Here is a 23,715-nt window from a genome sequence, read left to right as displayed (position 1 = left end):
CCAGCCAGACAGCAAAGGCATATTGGCACCACTGTAATTTGTCCATTCACCAATATGCTTCCGGAAAAACACCCATATGCTTTCTTTTAGCTTCCATATGCTTTTTTAGCAAGGAAACTAAAATATTTCATTAGTTCTGAGTAATTAATAATTACTTATTTCACAATAGTCTCCCTCATTAAAAAACGAAAATAACTGATTAAGCTGCAGGATCCTGGCTTTCAATTCAAGCTTTTTAATTTAATTTAATTTAATTTTTTTAATTCTTCCCCTCTAGGAATTGAGTAATAGAGTAAAACAGCAAGCGTGGAAATACTGGCACTATGGGAAAGGAGGAGCTATCATCCACACAGCCCAGCATTCCTCCTGACTGAGACATCGTGGTTTAATGAAAAGAACACAGACTTTGGGAGCCCAAAGCCTCGGGATCCAATCCCAGTCTGACCCCTGGTGAATAGTACTTCTGAGGAAATGAAGGGCGTTGAAAAGATAAAGCCTGCTGGATTCCTGCAACCCGGCCTTCCATTACTTTCAGGGAGCGACTTCACAGGGCTTCCTCCTGTCTCTTAAGGCTTGGGGAAGGCATGTCACGGAATGCTGGCTCAGACTCAGTCCGTGTCAGCAGGCCTGTGGCCAACAGTCTTGGAATCGGTCTCCAGCGGAAAACAATGCTTCGCAAACTCTAATGAGCCTAGGAACTACCTGGGGATCTTATTAAAATGCAGATTCTGATTAGGAGGTCTGGAGTGGGGCCTGAGGTCTGCATTTCTAACAGGCTCCCAGGTGATGCTGCTGTTCCTGGCCTTCAGACCAAACTCTGAGAAGCAACTTGACCTGAAAAGTATCAAGATGAAGTGAGGAAGTAGAATCTGTAAGAGCAGGACATGCGTGCCTGTCTCAGTGGGATAGGATGGGGACTGTTAATCATGTGGACAATAATACTTCTGTGGGTTGTACAGCACAATGGTATTTCACTTACCCTCACAACAGTCCTGCCAATAGGGTGTGATTTCCATTTTACAGACAGCAAAACTGAGACCCAAAGAAATCGAGTAATGCATCCAAAGTCATGCAGCTCATAATGCTAGGCTCCCAAGCCAGTGTCAAGTATGAGCATGAGCTGATGGAAGACAGAAAATTTAAGCAGCTATGACTGCAGAGTGCCAGTACAAAGCCTGGTTCTTGTTCTGCTGCCCCCTCTCGGGGCCTCCGTCTTCCCATCCAAAGCTGTTGCCCCTGAAAATCTCCAAGGCCTCTTCCATGCCTAACACCGGCTTCACTCCCAGGGCTCCCACACAGACTCACAGTGGGTCACCAGGCACTGAGATTAAATTCACACATGTGGCAGTCATTACATCTTGGCACGATCCAAATTCTAGCTGCTCACATCTGCATTTGTGCTGATCTGTGCACTGCCAGAAGTCTATCTCTGGTAAAAAATCTCACGCTCTGGGCTTCCCTGGTGGCGCAGCGGTTGAGAGTCCGCCTGCCGTTGCAGGGGACACGGGTTTGTGCCCCGGTCTGGGAAGATCCCACATGCCACGGAGCGGCTGGGCCTGTGAGCCATGGCTGCTGAGCCTGCGCGTCCAGAGCCTGTGCTCCACAACGGGAGAGGCCATAACAGTGGGAGGCCCGCGTACCGCAAAAAAAAAAAAAAAAAAAAAAATCTCACGCTCAATATAACAGGGAGAAAACAACCAACGGATTCCCCAAAGCATCAAAATTCCAATTCAGTTGATAACTCGCAGTATGGTCAGGGCTCTATGACCCTAATCACTCTGCCTCCTCCTGCACTCACTTACAAAAATGGAGAGTCTGAGACCACTAACCTGACAGAAGTTTGAAAGAAGAGGAAAAACATGAGTTATTTATAATGCAGTTTATACAACTGCCCAGCTTTTCTTATTCTACCTTAAAGTACCAGAAGGGCATTTAATTAATGAATTATCATATAAATGACTCAGGATATGTGATCTTGTCCCTCTCTGAACTCCCAGAGCACACATTCACTGCACTCCTCAGGGGACCACTGGCCATTTTCTACCAGGAATTTCTATCGTTTATAGAATTGTTTCATTGTCCCTATTCACATTCAGTGTTACCTCTGGAGGTATTCACATATTTTCAAGCAGATCTGGATTTGAATCCAAACTTTGCGATTCATTTGCTGTATGACGTTAGGCAAATTACTCAACCTCTCTGAGCTCAGTTTCCACATATGAAAAGTGGGAAAAATTAATTTTCTATTTTATGACATTAAATGAAATGATGTATTAAAATGGATAGCACTTAACAGATTCTGGGTTAAAAGTACCTTTGAGTGAGTGAGTGAGTGAATAAATGAATAGAGCAAGCAGAATAAGAGTTTCAATGTTAAAACATCGCTCAACAGTTTGAAACATAAATGTCCAGAGTCACACTCATAAATGAGTCTGACACTCAGAGCAGAACAATAGGTGAATTGTGGGAGAAATCCAACAGCAAAGGAAATGTGTCACCCAAATGTCATCTCAAACTTCGCACACTGAAAAAAGTATTTCGCTTAACCTAGAACCTATGTATGGCCTTCAGAAGGTTTACAGACCTCCTGAAATTGTAGACAACATTCTATGCAGATGTGCATTTTCTAACTAGTTCATAGATTCATCTGAGTTTCCAAATATTCCGTAATCCTCTCCCCTACCACTACACACACACACACACACACACACACACACACACACACACACACAGGGACGAATTAATAACTACTGCCTTAGGCAAGTCCCTTGACAGAAAGGGATCTGCCAACTGAGAGAGAAAAATTTCACTTAATAAAACAAGGCTGAAAGATACAAGCATGCGGCTTAGAAAGTACAGACGGTGGAAGTTTTAATGATAAGCGCTCCAATCCAGAGAAAAGAGCTCTGAATCTAAGACTCAGCTTGGCTGCAAACTTGCTACAGGACCTTAGGCAAATCAGAGACTCAGGAAAACCAGGATTTGGGGAAACTTTGACATCCAATCTATTTCACCCTCCTCCTCCTCCTTGCATCTCATAGATGGAAAAATTAAGGTTCAGAGGAAGGTAATGCCTTCACCAAAGTCATAGCAAATAAAGTAGAGCAAGGATTTGAACCTCAGACCCAGTAAAATGATTTCCACTCAGTGTGTCATTATTATGAAGTACAAGGTAAGTGTTTAGACCCAATGGCCTCTAAGTTATCTTCCAACTGATAGACAATTACTACTCTCTTCTCTGGACCTGGAAATCTCATGAAAACATTAGTTTGGTTTTGGCAAAGATCATTCTAGCTGCTTCTCAGCCCCAGCCCAGTCCCACAAGAACAAGGCAGAGAGAAAATCTGAAAGAATGAGAGATGCTGCTATTAATCTTGTGTAGCACAGAGACTGGGAACTGCAGGCCTTGAACTAGATTTCACTGTGTTGGCTATTACTCACCTGTCCTCCCGCGTATTAATCCTGCATCTGCCTTCTCTTTATTAATGTTCCCAACTCTGCACAGTACACAGCCAGCTAGGAACTCATCCTTAGCTTCCTATAATTCATTGGATCAGAAAAGGGCAAGAGGAAACAGTGTGATGTCAGGGTCAAGTAATCTCGTACAGAAAGAACTGCAAGGGAATCCACAGCTTCTTAATAAACACAGAGAGCAGAGGCCAGCCAGAATCCTCTATTCCATGCTTCACGGAATGAACGAATAAGTCTGGCATCCACTTAAGTTTCAAGGGCATCTCACATCCCTGCGTTAACAATAGGATTGGTTTTGCCTGAAAGATAATGTCCCTTTAAATGGTGGGAAGAGAAAGGATACTTCACATACAGAGATTCCTCTCCTAAAACAGAGGTACAACTATGGAGTCAGAAGAAAGAATTCTAGCCTAGGATCTGCCACAAAAAGCTTAGACAAATCATATTCCCTCCCTGACCCCAAAATCTCCATCTCTGAGATTTGGCTAGATGGGTCCTTAAAGTTCCCTCTGCCTTTGACATTCTGACCTCTCCTTACAGGTCACTGACTCAACCCTGGAAAAGTCAAACAACAGAAGAAGAACCTCTCTATATTGCTAGTGAAGTTTACCAGAGCCTCAAAACTGAGACCCAGATTATCAAGCAGAGAAACATGAAGGAAGATAGATTTTTATTTTTTCCTTTCTAACCAGAAACTGAATGTTGCTGGGGGTAGGGAACAAGCAATGCATAAATGCCCAATCACAGTGTATATATAATTCAAATCACTAACTGCCCTTCAGGTATGTACAAGAATCAAAAGCTAAAAAGAACAACTATTTTCACACACTGAACTCTCCTATGACTTTGGGAAAGTGGCAGCAGGAGGAAGAAAGAATTGACCAAGAAATAAAATCATAGATATTAGGACATTTGACTAGAAATAATGCCATAAGCACGTGGTCCAACTCTACTTGTTGTTAGATACTGAAATGGACCCCAAAGAGGGAAAATGACTTGTCCAAGGTGACACAGCCAGAGCTGGGAGTAGAATTAGATTCTCATGACTCCCGGTTCGTAGAACATAACCCATAACACATTACTTCACTCCTGCAAGCGATGAGATTCTATCCAGGTAACTAAGAAAATAATTTCAAATATTTTGAAATAACAATAACTCAATAACAATAACTCTACCTCAAATAACAATAACTGATTTATTGGATTTAAGGCAGACTAGGGCTGCTTCTACCAAATTATAATAAACAATTCACTGTAGCAATATAGACAAGTCCATGAGAATTAACTGTGCATTATTCATCCTTGCTAATGAATCACCCTGTGGAAAACAGGGATAATCAACAGTCTACCAAAGGCAGAAGCCTGTTCTTGCTCAAGTACAGATCTTCCCTGTTAAAGAACATCAGGTATCAGCTCTAAATAGTAAACAGGGGATACAGTTTCAGATTCCATGGAGTACAGCTTTAAATAGATTCGGTTTGGAAATGGGACATGGAACACACCACAGTCAGTGGATCAATGTTGAAAGCTGAGAAACACAATGATTACACTAATTAAGTGGGTACCTGTTGACACATCTACTGTCAAGTCTAATTATTTATTTAAACTGTTATTCTTTCTTCATTACTGCCACTGACACCAATTATTACCACAAGATTATTTTAAATTTCTTGTAGCATGCCCCCAGAATATTTACTTCTCTACCTTCCAAAGGCTATGTGAGAAGATTTTATCCTTTTTTCCCCACCAAATCTACTTCCAAAATAAAAAAATAGATGAATAGATGAATGGATAGATGGATGGATGGAGTGATAGAGAGATAGAGAGATAGATGAAATTCCTCTTTCTCAAGAGCAATTTTTCATAAGCTTTCCAGCCTTGCTTAAACTCTTCTTTGTAGCTTCAAGATGGGTTTCAGTGAGGAAGTGGGAGCAGAGTTAACCACTTTTCAAAATTTATTTTATTAATATTTAACAACTGGCATTTGGAGGAAAGTTAATATAATAACTGCAGTTTCTAAGTGAACAAATAGATCTCTGCCTAACAGAGCCACCAGAAATTATGGTATCACATGTCTACAGTACATTCTTCTCTGATGTGTTTATCCCTGAAAATACATGAAGTACATAGGAAAGGATTTTTTTGCAGAGGTGTTTTATGGACTAGAGAGGGACAAAAAGATGGGCAGGAGTCACTCCTGTATATTTGGCTACCAACTTTTTTTTTAGTAAACCTCTCTTTTGTAGAAACGAGCATAAAGCCTAAACAACACAAGTGGCTTCTAGGTCTGATCTGCTCACAGAAGAGTTTCACAGTCCCTATGTGCCCCCTCACCAGCCTTCTTTGCACATGACCTCTTCTTATTCCATGTGTATGATGAATATCAGCTTTGAAAACCGTATTAATGTAACACCAAAATTTCCACTCACTTCTAAATTGCTAACTCCTGCAAATATGGGTCAGTACCAACAAACCTCAATTCTTTCAAAGGTCTGTGTAATTAAAATTATGTTTAAACTACTATATATAAAATTGATAATTAATAAGGACCTACTGCATAGGAATTCCCTACTGCAGAGAACTCTACTCAGTACTCTGTAATGGCCTATATGGTAAAACAATCTAAAAAAGAGTGGATGTATGAATATATATAACTAATTCACTTTGCTATACACCTGAAACTAACACAACATTGTAAATCAACTGTACTCCAATAAAAATTTTTTTTCAAATTATGTTTGGGCTTCCCTGGTGGCACAGTGGTTGAGAGTCTGCCTGCCGATGCAGGGGACGCGGGTTCGTGCCCAGGTCCGGGAGGATCCCACGTGCCGCGGGGCAGCTGGGCCCGTGAGCCGCGGCCGCTGAGCCTGTGCGTCCGGAGCCTGTGCTCCGCAGCGGGAGAGGCCACACAGTGAGAGGCCCGCGTACCGCAAAAAAAAAAAAAAATTATGTTTAAGATCATGGAAAGAGGGACTTCCCTGGTGGTTCAGTGGCTACGACTCCAAACTCCCAACGCAGGGGGCTTAGGTTCGAGCCCTGGTCAGGGAACTAGATCCCACATGCATGCCGCAACTAAGAAGCCCGCATGCGGCAACTAAGAGATCCCACGTACCGCAACTAAGACCTGGCACAGCCTAAATAAATAAATAAATATTAAAAAAAAAAAGATCATGGAAAGAACATACCTAAGGGATAATCAAAATATTCATCAGTACAAATGTTTACAGTACTTGAAATGCTGATATCAAATCTTCCACAAAGTTGCTATTCTATAGGGCCTGCAGTTAGGATCACCATAGTGACTACTTCACCTCTTTTTGGCTAAGACTTCTAGAAGATTAGAGAGAGCATAAAGGAGCTAGCTGGGAAGTACAGATATCAGATGGTTATCTGCAGAGGAAAACTCACATTTTCCAAATTTTAAAACTTTTTATGCTTCCTTAAACACATAAAATAAATTTTATGCTTCCTTATTTGTTTTTTTAAACTTGTCTCCGTTTTTTTTTAACATATTTATTGGAGTATAATTGCTTTACAATGGTGTGTTAGTTTCTGCTTTATAACAAAGTGAATCAGCTATACATATACATATATCCCCATATCTCCTCCCTCTTGCATCTCCCTCCCACCCCTCTAGGTGGTCACAAAGCACCGAGCTGATCTCCCTGTGCTATGCGGCTGCTTCCCACTAGCTATCTATTTTACCTTTGGTAGTGTATATGTGTCCATGCCACCCTCTCACTTTGTCCCAGCTTACCCTTCCCCATCCCTGTGTCCTTAAGTCCATTCTCTACATCTACATCTTTATTCCCGTCCTGCACTTAGGTTTTTCAGAACCTTTTGTTTTTTTTGATTCCATATGTATGTGTTAGCATACAGTATTTGTTTTTCTCTTTCTGACTTACTTCACTCTGTATGACAGACTCTAGGTCCATCCACCTCACTACAAAGAACTCAATTTCGTTTCTTTTTATGGCTGAGTAATATTCCATTGTATATATGTGCCACATCTTCTTTATCCATTCATCTGTCAATGGACATTTAGGTTGCTTCCATGTCCTGGCTATTGGAAATAGAGCTGCAATGAACAATGTGGTGCATGACTCTTTTTGAATTACGGTTTTCTCAGGGTACACGCCCAGTGATGGGATTGCTGGGTTGTACGGTAGTTCTATTTTTAGTTTTTTGAGGAACCTCCATACTGGTCTCCATAGTGGCTGTATCAATCTACATTCCCACCAACAGTGCAAGAGGGTCCCCTTTTCTTCATACCCTCTCCAGCATTTATTGTTTGTAGATTTTTTGATGATGGCCTTTCTGACTGGTGTGAGGTGATACCGCACTGTAGTTTTGATTTCTCTAATAATTAGTGATTTTGAGCATCCTTTCATGTGTTTGTTGGCAATCTGTATATCTTCTGTGGAGAAATGCCTTTTTAGGTCTTCTGCCTATTTTTGGATTGGGTTGTTTGTTTTTCTAATATTGAGCTGCATGAGCTGCTTGTAAATTTTGGAGATTAATCTTTTGTCAGTTGTTTCATTTGCAAATATTTTCTCCCATTTTGAGAGTTGTCTTTTTGCTTGTTTATGGTTTCCTTTGCTGTGCAAAAGCTTTTAAGTTTCATCAGGTCCCATTTGTTTATTTTTGTTTTTATTTCCATTTCTCTAGGAGGTGGGTCAAAAAGGATCTTGCTGTGATGTATGTCATAGAGTGTTCTGCCTATGTTTTCCTCTAAGAGTTTTATAGTGTCTGGCCTTACATTTAGGTCTTTAATCCATTTGGAGTTTATTTTTGTGTATGGTGTTAGGGAGTGTTCTAATTTCATTCTTTTACATGTAGCTGTCCAGTTTTCCCAGCACCACTTATTGAAGAGGCTGTCTTTTCTCCATTGTATATTCTTGTCTCTTTTATCAAAAATAAGGTGACCATATGTGCATGGGTTTATATTTGGGCTTTCTACCCTGTTCCATTGATCTATATTTGTTTTTGTGCCAGTACCATACTGTCTTGATTACTGTACCTTTGTAGTATAGTCTGAAGTCAGGGAGCCTGATTCCTCCAGATCCGTTTTTCTTTCTCAAGATTGCCTTGGCTATTCTGGGTCTTTGTTAAACTGGTCACTGTTTTCTTGACAAACTCAAGAAGAATGTATTCTTCTGCCAAAGTCCCAACTCCTTCACACTGGTTCCCCAGGAGAGTGGAATGAAGACACTATAGGCCCTGGGTTTCGAAAGACTCTAACTCATGTCCTGTATTCTTAAGATTTTTTTTGTTGTAGCCTTAGATTATGTCCTTTTGAGATGTGTTTTGGGCAGTTAAGAGGCAGTGACAGACCCAACGAGTAAAGTTTGGCCCCTTCAGAGCCAGGTAACACTGGTAGCATAGTGTAGTGAAAAATGCACTCAATCGACAGCCAGGAAACTGGAGAGAAAGCCCTCCTGCTATATACTCACTGGGGATACAAGAAGGCACTAGATAAGAACATCCTAGGTAGAGAACAAACATATGGATACCAAGGGGGAGCGGGGGGGCAGGGAGGGAAGACTATGATACTATTATACATAGTATCAATAGTGTACATATGTCAATCCCAATCCCAATTGGAAGATTGGGATTGACATATATACACTATTGACACTATATATAAAATAGATAACTAATGAGAACCTACTGTATAGCACAGGGAACTCTACCCAATGCTCTGCGGTGACCTAAATGGGAAGGAAATCCAAAAAAGAGAGGATATATGTATATGTATAGCTGATTCACCTTGCTGCACAGCTGAAACTAACACAACATTGTAAAGCAACTATACTCCAATAATTAATTTAAAAAAAAAAAAAAAAGGCCATCCTAGGACATGGCATACTGTGGACACTTAAATACTTCCAAGGTGCCCAGACTTTTGTGCTTTTGATTTGAACCTTAAAAAGCTAGGAATTGAAAGAGAAATCAAATCAAGAAGACATAAAACGGGCAAAGTTCACTGTCTTGGCCATTTTTCAGGTTTTGATCCTCATGAAATACCTTACTATTTCTTCTGTTGGGAGTGAAATCTACCTTAAACTTTACTGGCTAAGATGCCTACCAGCATTTCATAAACTTGATGATGCCAAGCTTCTCTTACCTTGGACAGCTAGCTCTTGGAATGATCAGTGGACACAAGGTTCAGCAAACTGCAATGCTAGTGTCTGTAAATGAAACAGGTAAAGGTTACTCTTAGGTTCCAAGCTCTTATTTATTCATTAACAATCATAAACTCTTCTATCTATACCACAGTTTCTTGTTTGCAAAACACTTCCACATTCATTATCTCATTTCACCCCATGACAACCTGGTGAAGAAGCAGGAAGAGATTATTCTACCCACTTCTTAGGTGAGGAAACAGAAGCTCACAGAGTGAAAAGGAGGATGAGAAGGGAACTAACATCTCTCGATTAACTTCACAAATGTCATGGGAAATGGGTATTACTGTCTTGATTTTACAGATGTGAAAACTGAAGTTCAGAAAAAGTAGGTAAATTGTCCAAGACTACATAGTACAGTACATGGCAGAGTGAGAGTCTGAACCCTCTGAGCTCTGCCTGTTCGTCCAGTGGTCTTTCCTTTATACCTAGGATATTAGGTGGGAAAACACAAGGACAGACAACTCACTGACTAGATCCACTAGACTTAGTGGAAGAGGGAATAATGAAATAAAACCAGCTATTTGATTGATGTGAAGAAGTAGCAAAAACACATGGGATTTAGAGCCAGTCAGACCTGTCTTCCTCTTACCAATGGTCTTAGGCAAGTTACTTAAGCCCCAAATGTCAATTTCCTTACACGTAAATGTGGCACATAATACCTACTTCATAGCCAAAGATGAGTTAAACTTTTTGTGGAAAATTCTCCTACATTATTTCATATTTATAGGCATGGACAGCGGTGGTATAAAAAACGGTAACATTTCTTCCTATGAGCCCACACTTATATGATCAAAGAATGATGCTCTAAGCACACAAGGCTAGAGGATATCTCTGGGTTGGGTATTTGCTTGATTTGTGACCCTAGTTTTAAAATACCACAATATTTATCTAGATCAATCTTAACATGGTCTCACCTAACAGCAGCACAAAGAACTTTTGTTCCAAATGACAAAACCTCAAAAGTTAAGAATCACGTGTCCCCTCAACCCCAAAAAGCAAAAAACACTGCTTTAGGTGAATGGCCTGAAGGTTTATCACAGATCATTCTAAAGTTTGTGCCTGTATCGTGCTTTAGGTTCAGAGAGATGGAGCTTCCAACAGGAGTGCAAGAACAAGGGGATTTGTTTTAACATAAGGATAGATTTACTGAGAAGTAAAGACCTCTGAGAAGTTTTATGAATATATCCCATTTTCATACAGGGCTCAAATCAGATGATATGAATAGAGCATGGTTGATAGGATACTCTGCAAGAAACTCTTATCATATGCCACCAATATCAAAACATTAATCATCTTTAGCATTATGCTTTATAGTTTGAAAAATATTTCATGACCATGTTTTCTCAAATCATCCTCGACATAACCCCAATGAAACCTTACTACCCCAATTCCACCAATCAGGAAACCAAACTTCAAAAATCACGTGGTTAACATGGAACAGATAAAAGTTTAACCTTGTATCTTGATCCCCAAACAAGTAAGGACTCTTCTACTACACGATGTAGGCTTCCATTTGGGGGCGCTCTATTTGGAGGGAAAGGTAAAATGAGTATATACCCAATAAAAGTCCATTGTCAAGGCACCAAAGCACATTTAGTATTGAGTCCTGCTTCACTGGCAAGTGAAAGGAGAGAGACTTCACATCTGTGGTCTAACCAGAAGGTGACACATTACTAAGCTGAGGCAAAAGACGGTTCGATGCAGGGTTACCATGAACACTTTCTCAGCTCTCCCCAGTGAAGTTTCAGAGATGCGACATCCTTGAGCAAGCTATTGAAACACAAGCCACAGAAACAACAGAAGGCTGTACCACTGAATTTTCGTAAAGGGGTCTCCATCACTAAGTTTCATCTCACACCGCAGAAAAGCTGAAACCTTCTATCTAACAAGTTCACCGTCCTCTTCTCACACGGTTTGAGTGGCACGTGTCCTCAGTAACTCGAGTATTTCCCAATGCAGTGGAGTTCTCCACTAGACCCATAAAGACATCTGGGACAAATAACAAATCCCACTCTAGCGTCTTGGTAATAAAGTCAGTTATCTTTGGCTGCCTCTGTAGATTTTATGACTGCTGGCCCAGAACCTGGCAGGTCTGCATCCTCTATCAAATCACCCATCCTCTCCCAAGAAAACTGTTCTCATCTCCAGAAGCAATTTCAACCAAAAATAAAGAAATCAGGATGATCAACCTCTAACTTACAAAATTTCAACTTATTAATTCGAATCAGTGCAAAAGCAAGACTCATCAAACCTAGCTGGGACTAGTATAAAATAATTCATCATTTCTACTGTATTTGGGGGAAAATAGGAGAGAACAATGGAGCCAAATGAAGAGAGAGAGAGAGAGAGAGAGAGAGAGAGAGAGAGAGAGAGAGAGAGAGGAGGGAGGGTGGGAGGGAGGGAGGGAGGAAGGGAGGGAAGGAGGGAAGGAGGGAGGGAGGGAGGGAGGGAGGGAGGGAAGAAAAATGATGGGGAATAAGGAAAAAAGAAGAGAGGAATGGGAGGACATGAGAAATGAAGAGAGCAGAGAGACCTATTTCGACAGGTTTTTCACAAACCATGGTAACCTCTGGATTGACCACTGCACCCCAGAACATTTTTTAGGCAACATAACTCTAGATGATGATCCTGACATTAGGAACAAAAATTCCAACCAAATGGCATGAGAATCATTAAGGTCAATGTATAGATGCCCCTTAATACTTGATACTTTACAAGTGCTATAGTACAAATGAGCAGTTGACAGAGCTTTGTAAAAACTTCCTCTAAGCCAATAAACAAGTAAGTCTTCAGTCTTGTGGTCCCAGATTTTCTTTCTGAACAAGGGGGGTTATCTTAAAAAGAACACTGGAATGGGGATTGAGGACCTGGGTTCTGGTTTTAGCACTACAATTCCCAAGTCTTTTAAATCAGAAGTTGTATTAAATATACATTTTTCTACTTCTCTTTCCATGAGTCTTGACCATGGTTGTCCCTAAACCACTGTGAAAAGGCCAAGAATTATTTTGTCTAGACTTTGTGCATTTTGTTAAGTTTTATGGATTGGTAAAGGTGGTGGTGAGAGGATTACTTATAACTTAAACAATGTCATAATCTTAAACATGATTATTAGGAAGTCTGACCCCAAAAGCAACTGAAATGTGAGATTAGGCCAAAGGCTTTAGATGACAGACATGGAATGTCCTTCATTCCCATCATCAAATCCCGTATGAAGAACATTTTTAAATGCACGCTCACCTGATACCCTAAGACATTTATCAAGAATACAACGTACTCCATGGCTTATGAACAATTTGGTTGTCTCATTAAAGTAATGTTTGCCAGTACTTAATTGCTTCCCTCCCTGATTTTAATTTCCTCACCTGTCAGCATCTATCAAAGGCACTGAGATCTTCTGACATCCTGGCTGATTGTGTTGAAATTAATCATATTTTTAAAAAGTAAATTGCATGGCCTAAAGGTAATGCTCATCTTCTTCATGTGATATTTATAAGGGTTCTATCAATGGAACTTATAATCTAGAAATTAAATCAGAGGCTTTAGGAATGCTAAGCAGAAATATAAGTAGCTCACAAATTTCCAGCACTGGACTTCAGAAGATCGGTACTTTAAAAAATGCAATCTACAAGTGTTTACTGAACATATAGCACTTGCCAGCAGTCACTATTGGGTAAACAGAAGAAAGTAACACAAAGCTACCTCAGAAAGTTTAAGAAACAAGTGAAAATTATTTAATTAAGCTGAATTGACCTTGACAAAGTAGCCAACAATCTGGTCACTCAAAAGATACATTTTGTATTTTCAACTGTGATCAGTTATATATATTGTGTTTTCACATGGGTTAATGATTTTTTTCTTCACCTCAAGCCAATGAGGTGAAATTGGTATTACTGTTAGTATTACAATATTGCTACAATAGTAGCAATATTCCTATTTGACAAGTGGCAAACGTGAGGCACAGAGTAGAGAAGGGACTCTTCCTTAGATACCTGGTTATGGGCAGAGCTGGTCTGCGATCTAAATAAAATCAGACAATACAGTATGATCACTTTGACATAGAGAAAAAATTATTTGTAAATCCTCCATACATAATTATTCAGTGCTAATTCTTGTGCTAATATCTATCTGTAACAATGCTTAAGATACTCACTAAGGAAACCCACAGGCACTAACCTGTTCTATAAGAACAGGTGAGATGAGATGATGGATGGGGAAAGACTTTGTAATGTGTCCTACCATCATGAGATTATTTTTATGTATTTATGTTATTATTCCTACTTTGGAATACAGAAATACGCATTCATGCAGTAATTAGGTCCCAAACACTAGTTCTAAGGCCCCTAAACTAACCAGAAAAAAGGCAAATGTTGCATGTATGCAATTCTGGGCAGCAGGGGTGGGGAAGTCAATGATAACACATAGAACTCAGAAGTTGGCTTTATAACCAAACATAACTAACCCCTAGTATATGGGTCTTATCTTTCCAGTGGACTCTAAGCCCCTACTCAGCCTTTAAGCGTATCTCCTGCTATGAAGCTTTTCCTGACCCAAAGGGGTTTGGTGAAGCAGTCTCTCCAAAGATGACCATAATGCCTAGTTTCATATCTAGATCACTAAAATTACCACACTGTATTATAACTTTTCCTTGATTCTATGTATTGAAGGAGAAATCTTGTCCAATTCAATTTCTTGAAACCAAACCTCAAATCCAGAATCTGGTCCTTAGCAGGTACTCAAGAAAATGTTTACTGAATGGCTGCATGAACAAATGATAAAAGTGTTCTATGTAATTCCTATAGCATTTAGATCAATACATGTCATATAACAAGTACTTAGTAAATGTCGGTTGAATTGAAATTAACTGAACAGTTAATTTAAAAAGCATATTGTTCAACTAAATGATTCTAAAAGCTACTAAGTAAGTGATTCAATGAAAAGTTAAGTAACCTGCAGTGGCCCAGCCATCATTAACCCAGTAGATGGGTGAAGAAATGTTCTTCACAAGAAGAATAATAAAGGCTGAACATATGAACAGAAATGTAGGCAGGAGTTGAGAAAATTCATGCAGAGGAAAACAATACTTGTCAAGAAAACCATGTTAAATGATATAAAATTTAAAAATAGAGAGGGAAAATAATCTAGAGATAATGAAAATTTCTTTTAAAATTATAGGTATAAATAAAATCCAAACAAGGAACAATGGAAAGAGGAAGGAGAGATTCTTGAAATAATGAATACTAAAAACCAGGTCATATGTGGGGGAAAAAAAAATCAAAGACAGAACGGTATGTGTGTGTGTGTGTGTGTGTGTGTGTGTGTGTGTACACACACACACACACACATATATATATAAATATATAAAACTATATATATATATATAAAACTGAATCACTGGCTATACACCTGAAACTAATACGATATTGTAAATCAACTCTACTTCAATAAAAAAATTAAAGATTTTTTTAAAAATTGATCAAGTCAAAAGTAATATCTATTACATGCTATGTTTCTACAACTGAGCTAAGCCCTTCACATATTTTAATCCTTAAAAATATGCTTATAAGTCATTATATTTCCCTCTTGCATCTGAGTAAAGGAATGCTTAGAAAGAGTAAGTCATCTGATCAAGTTCACACACCTAGTAAGTTATGGTACTAAAATTCATATCCCAGCTTTTAGGCCCCCAAACTCATACTGTTCTCAGTATAATAACAAAGAGAAGAAGTCAGTTTGAAAGGGGCATTTAGAGTTGGATGGCAAGATGGAACTCTAGAAAGTGGTATGAAATAGGGAAGGCGTAAAGAATATGAGCATCCTGGGACATAAGTAGCAAGAAGAAGACTGAAGGAGGAATGAAGATGGTTGGGGAATCAAAGCTATCTTGAGGTATCTGAGGATGTGTCCTGTATAAGTCATATTATACTCCTGAATAATCTACAATGCTGGAACTATTAGGGTTGAAATGATAGAAAATCCAGTTTCAGAGCAATGCAAAGGAGAACATGAAACATGAAACTGTCCAGCAGCAGAACCAATTGCCCCCAAAGAATTACAAGTGTTCAAGTAGAGGCTAAGTGGCCATCTGCCAGGAAAGGAATGCATGACATTTGGTGGGAGGGACTCGACATGAGAAGGCGGGCCAGTGCAGCTCTGTGTTTCAGAGATTTAGCTGGCCAATACTGAGACATAAACAACAGCTCAGGGCTTCCCTGGTGGTGCAGTGGTTGAGAGTCCACCTGCCGATGCAGGGGACACGGGTTCGTGCCCCGGTCCGGGAAGTTCCCACATGCTGCGGAGTGGCTAGGCCCGTGAGCCATGGCCACTGAGCCTGTGCTCCACAACGGGAGAGGCCACAACAGTGAGAGGCCCGCGTACCGCAAAAAAAAATAAAAAATAAAAAAATCTGAAGAATGTCCTTTGAAGAAGAGATAAAAATAACATCCACTCAACACACCCATGGAGCTCCTAGGATACACCAAGCATAGGACAGACCCAAGCTCCAGAAGTTCTGACAAGACAGCGGAAAACACTGTGAAGAGTTAGAACTATTGCTAGGCAATTTCTGAGCCTAATAAATGGCTGGGAAAAACCATAGCTACAAGTCTAAAAAAGAAAGAAAAAAGACTTAATGGTTTGCAAGTAACTAAGGACCGGAAACATCAGTTTTGTGGAAAGAAAAGGAAGTTACCAAAGGCCTAGGTTTAGGGAAGAGTTGATTCACAGGGGTGACCAAAGGCCAAATCTGATCACATTTTGGGGTAATGAAAACAGACATGGGGGAAGAATCACAAAGTTAGAAAACAAAGTTTAGCTCACAAAGTTCACAGGTAAGGGAAAGCAATCATTGTTGGATGAGAAATAGGAAAAAATGACATCTTGCAAAAGAACATCCAACTTATTTGAAAATGAGAGAACAATGCATTTGAGGGTCTGCAAACCTACTTTTACGGCTTGCCAGACATACTCATTTTCATACACTGCAACTGCTTTCAACCCCCAACCTCCCTCAAAACTACTCTAAAACAGGAGGAAGGTATTAAAGAGAAAATGCAATGCCTAGGTCTGGTTCTACTGCCTCTCTCAGCATCCTTCATTACAATTTCAAAATCTGACCAATTTTTATTGAAGAAGACATCACATGAAACATTAACATAAGCAAAAGCAAAATTAAGAGTAATTTTTATTGGACAACCTCCCTCCTTCAGGGAAGTGGAGAAGGAAAGAGAGAGAGAGGGAAAGAGGGGGAGAGAGAGGGAGAGAGAGAGAGGGAGAGAGGGAGAGAGGAAGAGAGGGAGAGAGGGGGAGAGAGAAAACAAGCTTTAATAGAGAATTGAAGGTCGAGGGTGGCTGGCCGGTGAGATGACTTGTCGTGATATGAAAGATAATGGTTGTGTGTACAATTTCCTTTCCTGTGACTTTTAACTAATCTAGGTGAAGAAGGAAGTCGTTGCTTCAGCCCAAACTCACTGATTCTTTTCTCCCCACAAAGCTGGAATTCTAAACCAGAAAATGAATAAGCAGTCAACTGCTCCCTCACCTTCTCTCCACTCAGCAAAGACAAAGCATGCTGTTTAAAGAGGCAGCAGTGGTAACTACTGAAATATTGAAAAGCAGAAGAGAGAGCAGTGGTGAAGTGGTGAGTACAGAGAAGGGAAAATATGCAAAGGGTTTAATATGCAAAAAATATAGAAATCTTCCTAAATATGTTCAATAATTATATGCTTTGGCATCACCATATTCACAAAAGAACGTCACGAACATCTACCTTGAAATTTCTGAAACTGAAACAGGAAAATAAAAGAAAAAAAGAAAGAGGAATGCACTAACAACTGAGTTCTTGTCCCTGTTCTACCACTAACGGGTGGGGCTGTCTTGGGTTGGTCTTTTCCAGATCCCCTCTGTCATAAAATGCAAAGACTGGATTAGATCAGTGACTCTCAGTGTGTGATCCATAAACTCGTAGGTCCTCTAGACCTTTTCAGGAAAGCGTAAGTTCATAATACTAAGACGTTATGAATCTTTTTCACTGCGTGGAATTTACACCAATGGTGCAAAAGCAATAAGTGGGTAAAAATGGCTGGAGTTTTAACATGAATTAAGGAAGCGGCACCAGATGTACTGATAGTCATTGTACTTTTCACCACCAAGCACCCACAGTAAAGGGGGGGTTCAGGGGGACTGTTTCACTTAAGACTGTCCTTAACGCATTAAAAATCCTTAATTTTATTAAATCTCGGTCCTGAGGTTTTCACATCTTCTTCGTAAGACTGATACATCTTTTTAATATTCTGTGTGAGATAGTAGGAAGTATTCACAAAGCACTTCTGCTGAATCCCAAACTATAATGGTTGCCTCCAAGAAACACACATGTGTGATTGTTTATATTGAGAGATGAACTAACAGCTCTTTGCGTGAAACACCGTTTTTATTTGAAAGAATGACGGACAAACTGTGGTCATTCTGACTTGGTCATATCATACATGTTCTCAAAAATAAGCCAAAAGAACCTATCATTTCAAGAAAAACAACTAACAGGATTTATTGTCGTTGATAAAACTCAAATGTTAAAGTGAAAATTAGAATTTTTAAAACCTTGCATCTACTATTATGCACTTGACATCTTCCTAATACTTAAAATACTTTTTTGATGAAATCAGTGGTGATATTAATGAATGTAATTGTTTTTTTAAATGCTAAAGAATAAAACATGTCAACATTTGGAAGATATGCGTAACTCCGTGAACCAAATAACCAGTGAATGATGTTACACAATCAAAGGTGAAAATCAATTCAAAGTAAAAATTAGACCAGTGGATTTTAATATAATGGATTATAAAAAGAAAAAGATTTATCGATATGAGTTCAGACTTCACATTGCAACTAAACTTTAAGAAACTACCACTTGTCAAATTTTGGTGTATTATCAAAGAAGAAAATCCACAATTACCTCTTTTTTACTTCCTTTTCCAATCCTTTCTGTAAATCCTTTCTGGATTTTCTTCATAAATTTTAATCAAAATACATGTTGCAAAAAAATACAACGCAGAGGTAAGAATCCAGTTGCCACTTTTTTCACTAATTTCTTTATTTTGGAAAATGTACTTATTCTCATACAAATATTTTTATTAAAATATTGGTTTTATTTTTGTTTAATTTCTAAGATAATGAATAGCATTAGCTATCACTCACATAAACAAAAACTCATTTTTAAGAGTGTAAATAGGTCCTGAGACCAAACCACTGGACTAGATGGGATTTATGTCTGCTCCCTTCCCACCTCGTACTAATCTTCTTTGGTTCTAAACCTTTAGGGAAGATACAGAGTGGCCTCAGTTCTGTGTTCAGATCCTGCTACCTGTTTACCTTAACGCAGCTGCAATGTTAGTGAGCATTTAGGAACACTGAAACATCTGTATGGCTTCACCATGGAGTAGTCCTTTGGTTAGTCAACAGACATTCACTGGGTGCCTTCCGTGGGGCAGCCTCTGGTTAATACAGCACGCGGACCAGAATCCAGACTCCATTACTACTTAAGGGATGCTCTTGGTCAAGATACAAAACCTCTCTAAACTTGTTTCTTTAATGTAAAAAAGCATTAGGACCCACTCAAGATTACTGTGTCGCTCCAGTGAAATGATCCACTGAAAAGCTTAGTATACACAGCACCTGGCCTATAGTAAAAACTCAGTAAATCGTACCAACTGTTATTATAACTAGGATGTCCCTTACCAAAACAGACTGTTTGCCATGAACATGAAAGAAATAAAAACAGTTTAACATACATATTATCAGGGGCTTAAAACTCAAACCCAGTTACCAAAGCATTCAGCTCCATGGAAACATAGAAGCAAAATTATCCAGGAGCTCTTGTTTCTCACTTCAAGAACAAGAATCTGGGGAGTTCCCTGGTGGCCTAGTGGTTAGGATTCCAGGCTTTCACTGCCATGGCCCGGATTCAATCCTTGGTCGGGGAACTGCTATCCTGAAAGCCGCAACGAGGCCAGTAAATAAATAGATAGATAGATATAAATAAGTAAATAAATAAATAAAATGTCATTATGGTTTTTTTAAAAAAAAAAAAAGAACAAGAATCTGTCTGTGACCAGGAATGAAATCAGGGTTGTAATAATGAGCCAGCCGCTGCATAATTGCCTAAACTTTCTGTGGTCAAACGGCAAGCAGTTCATACTCAGCATCATTCTCAGCACTGTGGTGACAGGACAAAGGACAAGAGGGGAGTGAGGATTCAAACCAAGTTCCCGATTAGACAAAACTTTGACTTTTCCTTTGTTGGAGCAAAAAGTCATGTTCATTTTATCTCTTTACTCCACTTCATTTGAAACACAAAAGGAATGAGGTTGGGGAAAAATAAGGATGCTTGTCAATCATGGTCAGACCAAAAGTGAAAAAAGATGCCCTAATATTGCTAAGAATGGATTATAAGTAGGAGAGAGGAGGTCCTTGATACGTTTCTTTCTTTTTTTCTTTTTTTTTTGTTTTTTTTTTTGACCGCATGGCACGGCATGCAGGATCTCAGTTCCTGGACCAGGGATGGAACCCATGCCCCCTGCAGCGGAAGCGCATGGAGTCTTAACCACTGGACTACCAAGGAAGTCTTGATAAGTTTCTTTAAATAAAAAATATAATCTGGAGGAACAGACAAAGGCACACTTACCTCCAAATTTTTATAAATATTTAAAGGTACTAATCATCAAACTAGTTATATCGATGAGGCCCAAATTTCACTTTTAAGGGAAAAAAAAAGATGTCTTTTTTTCACTTTATTTCATTAACTCTAAGTATAACCACTTCTAGTGTCAATATCTTACTAGCCTGATAAGACTTCAACTGCTGATTTAATAGAATGATGTAAGTTATGCTTCCAGAATAATGTATAGAAACGATCATGCCCCCTTAACAGCACTTGGATCTTCAATCAGGAAATTCAATTTTAGCTGCAAAACTATGTTTTGGCAAAAGTGCAATTGAACTCAGTGTACTTGTCACATTTCTAAATATACTCCAGTCACCATGACAACAAGGGAGACTGATGGATCGCTTAAAAGAGTACGGTATATTTAATTGTCAGCATTTTAAACTGACTCAGAAAAATGCTGTGTGATAGGTCTACTCACCATGGTTACTGCCGGCTGAGTCCATAATAATCAAAGGTTCACATACACACGTCGACAACGTGCGCACAAAGAACATAAAACTCAGAAGGCCCTGTATTTCCTACCAGGCCAATCGCCAAACTTAAGGCTTTAGAAAGACTTGTTCTCATTAAGGTGCCACCCAAGAACCTCTCTCCCAGATTTTCAGGACCTGCATCTGTACCCAAGGCCACTAGAGCAAATCCTAAATCAGATTCCAATGCCTGCGCCACCTCTTAGACTAAAGATAAAGACTAACTTAAGGTTAATTTCTCCTGGAACATATCTGGAATAGGGAGGAAAGAGACTCTTCTTTCCTTGCATGTGGATTTGTTTCCAAATGACAATCTTCTGGGACCCATTCATTCCCTAAATAACCGTTTCCCAAGTGCCTCTCCTATGTAAGGCAATCTTCCACAGGCTGGGGATACAGTGCCAACAGACAAGGTCCCCACCTTTAGATAGCTGACATCCTAAAACAGGAGGAAGATAAAGGTATCAATAAATAATACTTCAAGAGAATGAGATAATCCAATTACCTAATCCATTAGAGTATACTATAAGCAGTGCCTGGTGTATAGTAAGCACTCAGCAAGTATGCAGAAAGGTCACAAGGGGAAGTCATAAAAGTATCGAGTTTCAGACTCTACTGCCATAGTCAAGGTTATGAACGGTGACTTCGACTGGGTCACTACTCTATCCCAGTGCTTTTCCACAGCGCACGCTCACCTGCTTAACCACCTCTTACAAAAGAGGTAGTGAGAACAATCAAAACCAGGAAATATTCCAGAGGCAGAACAAACACACACTGGCCAAGCAGAGCAAAGGGGGTAGGTGGTAGCAAGTGGCATTGGATGTAGGCCATGCAGCCCGGTAGGGAATGTGCCCCAGGGTTCAGCAGGTCTGGAAGGTGCTTGAGATGCTGCCTGTCTAGCAAGCTAAGAGGCTTGACGGTGATGCTGTTGCTTGGGGAACCACAGTTTGAGAACAAAGGTTCTAGGAGAGTCTGGAGGCAGGAACACCAGTCAGGCAGGAGGCAATGAGAACGTGTCTTAGGGCAATAATAGGTGGAACCGAGAAAAGGGAAAATATCCCAGAGATGCAGCAAAAAAAGATGATATCCAAAACTTGAGGCCGAACGATCCATGAGCGCAAACATAAAGGAAGATGGCAGAAGTGATTCCAAGCTTTCTTTAATGACTTTGTTCACTCGGTAGATAGTTTCCATCTTTCTAATACAAAGCCCTTTCACAACTAATGTTTCCTGTAGCCACAGTCTATCCCTATAGGGCAGCATCAAGGAAAATGATTGTGGTGACATAATAACAATAACAATAGCAAACACAATACCAGTCATTTATTGAGAGCTTATTCTGTGCCAGGCACCTTACTCCATGTGCTACCGCCAGTACTGACACTGTCCTATCCCTGTTTCACAGGAGATGGAACTGAAACTCGGCATGTAGACTCGCCCAGAATCACTCCTGCTTCGGCTGGACTCAAACACAGGAACGGACCCTATAATCCATGACCTTCACCTCAATCCTGCCTGCGAAGTTCAATCTATAGGAGAATTAGATGCCCATGTAGGGCATGCATCCTCAAAGTCAAGAGTTCTCTTCTAATATGACTAAGCTTTAAGACTGCAAGTGGCAAAGCTTGATCCATGGACTCTGTCTAGTAGCATAGGAGTGAAGCAACCAAGGTCAGCTGGCCTGTCTGCAGCAAGGCTGTGACTCATTTCACACCCTCACAAAACAAACATGGCTTGAGTGTTTCTGTGCTCACACTCACATTCCTATATACCTACTCCATGTGCTTTTCCATGGCCCCACGCTTACCCTCTCAAACTTGATTCTGCTTTGCGTTATACCTTTTTCTGCCCGGAGAGTAACAGGCTCTCTATGCATTGATGTGTTTGGAGTAACGATGTGAGAAAGAGGCCCTCGTTGGTGAAGATGCATGGTGAACGGTAGTGGATATTGACAAGGCATCAGCAGGTAAGAAAGATGAGCTTAGACATTTGCCAGCCCAGGAAGTGGGTAAGAAATGAACCACAAGATCTTCCTTCTAGTCACCCACACTGCGCCTTCCCAGGATGATTCACAGGTATGGCTCCACGGACCTGACAAAGGGGACTGTCTTCAGGAAGATGAAAGCATGTTTTTATGCCTGCTCTCTCGCTTTTTTTATTTGTTCTTTCTTGAGTAGTAACTATTAATTGTGCTATGCGGGCAGTACAGAGATGAGTCTACCGGGAAACCAGCACAAATCCATCAAGTGCTTTTAGTTCGAGCTTTTTAGAAGCAATTGTTTACCACATTTTCCCTGCTCTTTTTCTCACGGCTAGAATTAAAGTGGATTTTACCACACGATCCCCGCAGTGCCCTCCTCCCCCACCTCCAAATGAAGACAGAAGATGGCTAGTGGTCTCTCACCAGCAAAATCACAAGACCTGTGTGAGAAAACGAATTCATTTAGTGTTTGTAAAGCCTAAGGATTGGTCCCTAAAATAAGTACCGCACCTTTATTAACATATGAGAACCCTGTGATGTAGATATTGTCCCATTTGAACCAATGAAGAAATTTATGCTCAGAGATAATATGTCACTTGTCTAGAGTCTGACAACTAGAAAATAGCAGAGCTAGGAAGTAAACACAGGTCTTCTGACTCCAAAGCCAATACTTTTTCCACTCATTAGAGCTGCCATGTACACACTTCCAAGAGAATCCACTACCTTCCATTCTGTTCAGCAGAAGAATCAAAGCTTCAAACAGCCTTAGAAATAGGCTGTATATAACCAAAAAAAACCTCCTTTGAGAGGTCTTTATTAGGAATAGTGAGCTACAAAGCCATTGTAGATTCTGTAAGCCTTGCCTCTAACCGAGGCAATGTCCTGGAC

At 39.9% G+C, this 23,715-nt stretch overlaps 1 protein-coding gene across 6 annotated transcripts in view; it reads right to left on the bottom strand.

Annotated features, from left to right (window-relative positions):
- Positions 1-23,715, bottom strand: part of LPP (LIM domain containing preferred translocation partner in lipoma) — a 695,014-nt gene that overhangs the window by 502,786 nt on the left and 168,513 nt on the right. For all 6 annotated transcript variants that reach the window (XM_079921711.1, XM_079921716.1, XM_079921713.1 and 3 more), the window contains one exon: positions 9,599-9,662. The gene's annotated coding sequence lies outside the window, so the exon portion shown is untranslated. The remainder of the gene's footprint in view (positions 1-9,598; positions 9,663-23,715) is intronic.

Source organism: Stenella coeruleoalba (assembly GCF_951394435.1).
Source record: "Stenella coeruleoalba genome assembly, chromosome: 5".
Classification (NCBI taxonomy): domain Eukaryota; kingdom Metazoa; phylum Chordata; class Mammalia; order Artiodactyla; family Delphinidae; genus Stenella; species Stenella coeruleoalba.
This window is presented reverse-complemented; position numbering and strand designations above follow the sequence as displayed.